The following is a 6,000-nucleotide window of genomic DNA, read 5'->3' on the forward strand; positions in this document are numbered from 1 at the left end:
TTTGGTCCATAATCTGGGTCCAATGATTGAATAGTTAGTTGGGGCTTTAAAAGAGCTTTCCAACGATATATTATAAACCCAAATCCGAGTTATAACGAATAAGTTATGGCCAAAATATTAAACTGAGCCCAAACCGAACCTAAGCCCACCTTACCTACGACCCAATGATCATGTGGAGGGTCCAAATTATTTAATCCAATTCCTAAACCAATTAGGATTATTTGGAAGCTTCTACAAGTTTCTAAAAGATCTTAATTATCCGTTTTGAAAAGATAAGATTAAAGAGTTTTAAATTGAATAAAACTCCTTTTTTTAAAAGTCCTAATTTTATTCGAATTGAAAGACATTCAAAGATAGTCAGATATGATTTTCGTGCCTCGTACTTTTTTATCCAAATTTTATATGGTTGGATAGCCCTTGAAATGATATTTCCAATGATATATTACAATATCAATTCCGAGCTATAACGGAAAAGATATGAATAAAATGTCAAACTCTATCCAAAATTGACACCATCTCACTATTTCGTCCATATATTTTTTTCTACAAAATATTTTAATCTAATTCTAATTGCATCAGAAAGTAGACTTCAAGATATTTCAACGATATCTTATTCATCTTATTCCGATTTCTGGATCAATAGATATCATAAAAACAAAAACCACAAAAATTGTTGTCTATCGCAAGAGTTTTAATCCGGTTCGAGCTCGATCTTTTCTTGATTCATCGACCCTTATTTTTTTTCTCTATAAATAGAGGTCATATCACTCCTTTTCCAATCATCAACAAGCTTGATCACAAAATAATTCTCTTCTCCCTCTTTAGCCTAAATACTAGCCACCCTATTCTCTCAAAATACTTCTCCTAAGCACTCCAAGGAGTCCATACAATACCTGAAGTTTTATACTTTAACCAAGGCGTGAAAGGTATAATTGACTAAGGGTTTGGACCAAATCAAATCTAATCTTTATTTAATTTAATTTTCATTTGATTTATATTTTTTATTGAAGTTACTAACAATTTATTCATGATGTAGCAATTTAAAGGAACGCGCGGAATGTGAGTAATTAATTAATTTAATTACTCTTATTTTATTTTTATAGTGCTAGTATCATGATTAGGTTATTTTATATTTTATTTGACTCACATTATTATTGTTAAATTTCTTCCAATATTAATGTTTATTCTATTATTATTTATTGATCACCATATTGCATGTTTAAAGGGAATATGTAATTGAAAATCACGCCTAATAAGATAATTTGGATAACCGGTTTAGGTTCCTTTTTAATCTTGTTATTAAATCAAGTGATCACCAATATTTTAGAATTATATGTTGCATTCATATTAAACCAATTTAGCCTAATAATAGTTTGGAGCAAATTGAATTTCTGTTTGTATGCCTTTGAGATCGCAGGAATCATTTTTCACTATAAGAATCGAGTAGAGGCCAATACGGGCGAATGTGACTCCATGACTCACTTCGTACCATCATCCTCGATCCTCCTTCCGTGGTTCCGAACCATATGGAGTTAGTAATCTCATGGATTATGAATGGGGTGTAACCTTCACGGGTCAATCGTTGTCCCTTTATCGTGGTTGCCTTTTTATGATCCGTGAACGGTTTGCAAGTTCCTTAAAAACTTGTTGCCGGCTCCCTACTTTTCTTGTCCCTAATCTTATTATGTCAGTTCCTACTTCCTATGAGTGCCAAGCATATTCATACATGCTTTTACGTAGGCGCACTTCGAGCGACGCCTACAGCGGCGATAGCTTTGTCGTGCGACGCTGCACTCGGTTTTTCCGAATAAAACCCCTTTCTTCCTCATTTTCACGTTTGCTGTGTTCTTGTGCGCAATTCGCCACGAAACTTCAAATTACTCGTTTTCGTTTGTTTCTCAACCAAATTCGCTCAAACCTTTTGCAAATCAAAGCTTAATTCATTTAGTTTGCTGATCTATTTAAGTTTTCTTCAAACTCACTCGAATTTTGCTGAAATTTTGCATGCTAATTCTCAAATTTTCAAAAAACTCAAAATTTATATTGCTTAATATGCTTTGTTTTTCAAATTTTATTCTATGAAATTGCTTGATTGTGTTTGTATATTTCCTTGGGAGTATTTTGAGACTTTTTTGACTCAATTTGGTAGAGAAATGAACAATTCACCATTGTTGAACCCTTTAAGGTCATGAGAACAATGTGGGTTGTTCTTCGCGTTTTTGTAAGCAATTCTTGTCCAATTTGTCACAATAATTATCATCATATTTCCAGAAATTGTTTAATTGCTTGAAAAATGCCATATATGCTTGAACTGAAATCGTGCTTTGTTTTATTACATAGTATCATGTGGCTTTGCGAACCTTATATACTATAGAGCCTTAATTTTTGTCAATTTTGCATAATGTAGTATGGCTGACAGCGAGGTTCTGGTTCCCGGTCTCGATAAACGCGATGGGAGCACGAGCCCGTGTAGGAGGACGAGGATTTGTCCACTTCTCTTGGTCCCTTCCCTGAGTGGGATGAGCGGACGCTGTTTTTCGCTCCCGAGCACCACATCTCTGAGAGGGTGCGTTGTGGGATTAATAGCTGGAGGACGCGTAGCCATGGTTCGGGCAACGAGTCCATCGGCAAGCCATACGACAAGTATTTCTGCGGCGATGAGGAGCTACGACGGTTTAGGAGTCCTGTGATCTGACTTCCCTATTTCGGGTTACTCAGGCCATGTACTCATTTGATCGAGACACCACGTGGTTCGTGCTTTGGTGGAGTTCTTCTGGGACACGGAACTCCACCAACACTTTTCACTTTCCTTGGGTGAGATGACTGTCACCCCATCTGACTTCAGTCTCATCTCGGGACTGGAGTTTCGCACGATTGCGCTGCCATTCGAGCATACTATTAGTTCTTTTTCTCCGATAGTCGAGGAGTTGTTGGGTCCGATCGCTGTTTGGGCCCATGCCGAGGTGGAGCCAGCACGACTTAGCTCTCGGTGCATTCGCCGGTCGACTTTGACGATGGCTTTTGAGGATGATGCGACCACCAGTGAGCAGCAAGTGCGCGCCTTTGTTCTTATCTTGTTGTCAGGGACCTTTTCCCCTGACAAGGGTAGTCAGGTGCTTCTCTTCTACCTTCTTGCTCTCCGCGATCTTCAGCTGATTGGGACTTATGATTGGGCTAGCTTGGCCTATGCTGACTTCTTTTGGGATTTGTGAGATTCCTGTCGCCACAGAGCTTTCACAGGAAACATCGCACTCTTTAGCTTCTGGAGAGTCGTAGAGATATCCATTATCTCTCAAAAAATTAGCTCTAGATTCTTATTAGCCTTTACTGACATTATTCTGTCTTTGTAGAACTGGTTCTACAAGCACTTTCTGTCGCTTGCCGCCGGCGAGACCATCTCGTCGCGAGCTCCCTGTTGGCACTTGTTGGGGAGGTCGCATCAGTGATCGGGCGGCCACAGCCCATGTTCGAGAGCTGATCCTCTCAGTATGTTCTTTTGAACAATTGTCGTCTTTGCATTACCTCTTTGATAGAGTTTTACCTTACAGACATATTTTGCAGGAGCCTGACGTAGTATATCGACCATGGGCCGGTTTGGTTATTCTTGCACTGGCTGCGCAGTACACCGCTGAGCGTCGCTACTTTCAGGGGACGTGTGAGGCGGTGGTGTACCTTGGTGAGAGAGTAGCTATTCAGCACTCTTCGAAGATCTTTGTCGTCCCTACTCCTCCGCCTCGCCAAATGTTCCATGACGCGATGCTGATTAACTTGGCGGAGAGGTCTCCTGCTCGTACCCCTTGGTGATCTCATGCTAGCTCAGGGCAATGCTTTGAGGAGGACTTCATGCCGTTGTTAGCTTCGGCCCTTGTTTTGTCTGAGGAGGCGGCGGTATGCTTTTTGTCTTTTAGTTCTTTGCTAGATAGCCCCCAAGTTGACTTTTTATCACCTAAGTTTTCTTTTTACCAGGCCGAGCCTACTTGGTTCGTTCCACCTTGGATGTCCATCAGCTATTAGGGGACATACAACCCTTTTGAGGAGATGATTCCTCCGGGTCTTGAGGATCAGCGCTTCGTAGAGCGATCCATCTTTCGTCACCAGACTTGGGTGAGTTATTTTCTTGCTATTTGTGTTATACTTGTCTTGTATTGTTACTGATTTTGTTTCTTGACAGTTCTCGCGCGAGGTGGTGACGGAGATGGCGAGGTGCATAGACACCGTTCGGAGTCATCTGGTGATGATGAGGAACCTAGCTTCCTGCCGTCGTGACGACGTTGCTCAGGAGGGATCTTTTTTCCTCTTTATTTTGTATTGTTTATTTTTCTATTTTCTTGGCATCTAACTTGATTTACTTTTGTAGGGACAGCCTATCCCTTCACTTACTCAAACGAGATTCGAGGCTAGGAGGGAGCCATCTAGGTCTAGCTCGAGGCATCGCCGCACTACTTTTGGTGGCTAAGGGGGTCGATCTGACGCTGCTCGAACCGAGGTAGTGGAGGGCTCAGGTTCTTCCTTTGAAGGTGCACGGACTAAGCCGATGGGCCAAGGAGGCGCGACATCAGCTACTCCGATGGGTGGTGGGACGTATGAGGTCGGCTCGTCGTCACAGCAGCCTCTACCGCCTCAGCCTTTGTTGATTCATCACTAGGGTGAGCCTGGGTGAACTGTTCCTGAGTTGAGTTTTCCGACTCTTGGCGAGGTCCGGGGCTGGTGAGGAGCATACTCCTCGGTCTGCGATGTTTATCGACATGATGTACATCCCTCATCATCTGCGCCCTCCGGCACCGTAGTTGTTCTTGTGTTTATTTTATTTTGACTTTTGTAGGACTTTACCGACTGACTCGTTTATTAGACATATTTGTAACTATTATCTATTATGACTGTTTTATATTTGTATTTTATTTTTCATTTTATGCGCATATGTATGTGTGCAAAAAATTTGTGATTAATTTTGCGCAAAAATTTCCGTCATTTTTAATTACTAATGGAGGGTATCCGACTTTATCCCCCGAAAAGAAAAAAGTAAATATAAATTGGACTTAAAACGACCTAAATTTAATTAAGGGTGAATAAATCCTAAAAATGAAGGAAAATATATTAAATTAATATGTAAGGGGTAATTGAATAAAGGGCGAAATTGTAAAGTCATTGTACAAATTCGAATAATAGCCAGAAAAACGCGGTTTGCATAGCACGCTGAGGTGGCATCGCAGAGCCACTTGTCGCCACGCGCTTCACCTTCTGTCGCTAGGCGACAGGCTTGTCGTCTGGCGTTGCAGTGCGCTGCCTCCGAATCCTTTCAGGAGTCGAACTGCATCAATTTTGCACATAAATAGCCCCCTAATCTGCCGATTTTTTGTATAATTCGATCAGGTTAATTATAATCTTAGCTTTTCAACAAATAATCAAGTCTTTAGTCACTAAGAGTTTTAGCAATTTTACTCGTGAATGGTGTCGGTCTTTAATTGCTAAAGAGATAAAAGAACTCGACTTTTTTCACATGGGAGGTATTTATGGCATTAAGGGGGTAAATCTCGACATCAATTTTATTCATACTGCCTTAGAATATTGGGATACAGATACACATTGCTTCAGACTAGGTTGTGATGAAATTAGCCCTTCCGGAAGAATTTGGTGCCATCCTAGGCTTCCCTTCATTAGATCTTGCGGTAATCCCTAGGGTGAATGAGTATTATTATAAAGATTTTGAGCGTTTCTTTAATTTAAAAGATAGAGATCTAACAAATATTATAGATGGTAGCGTAGTCAATCTAAAAGAATTTGCATGCCACTACTTTGATAGACCATATTCTGCGTCTTTTAATGTTTATAGAAGAAGGGCTTTTCTTTTGCATGTTTAACCAATATCTTCTCACTAGTGGTAGAACTAATGAGGGCCAACCAATTATATTTACTGTCTTAAAGCAAATTGAATCTGGAAGGAATCCAATACATTAATTGTTGGAGAGACTTTGCTTAGTCTACATGAATAAAAGAAAATTC

Source organism: Chenopodium album, chromosome 2 (assembly GCF_948465745.1).
Source record: "Chenopodium album chromosome 2, dcCheAlbu1.1, whole genome shotgun sequence".
Taxonomy (NCBI): domain Eukaryota; kingdom Viridiplantae; phylum Streptophyta; class Magnoliopsida; order Caryophyllales; family Amaranthaceae; genus Chenopodium; species Chenopodium album.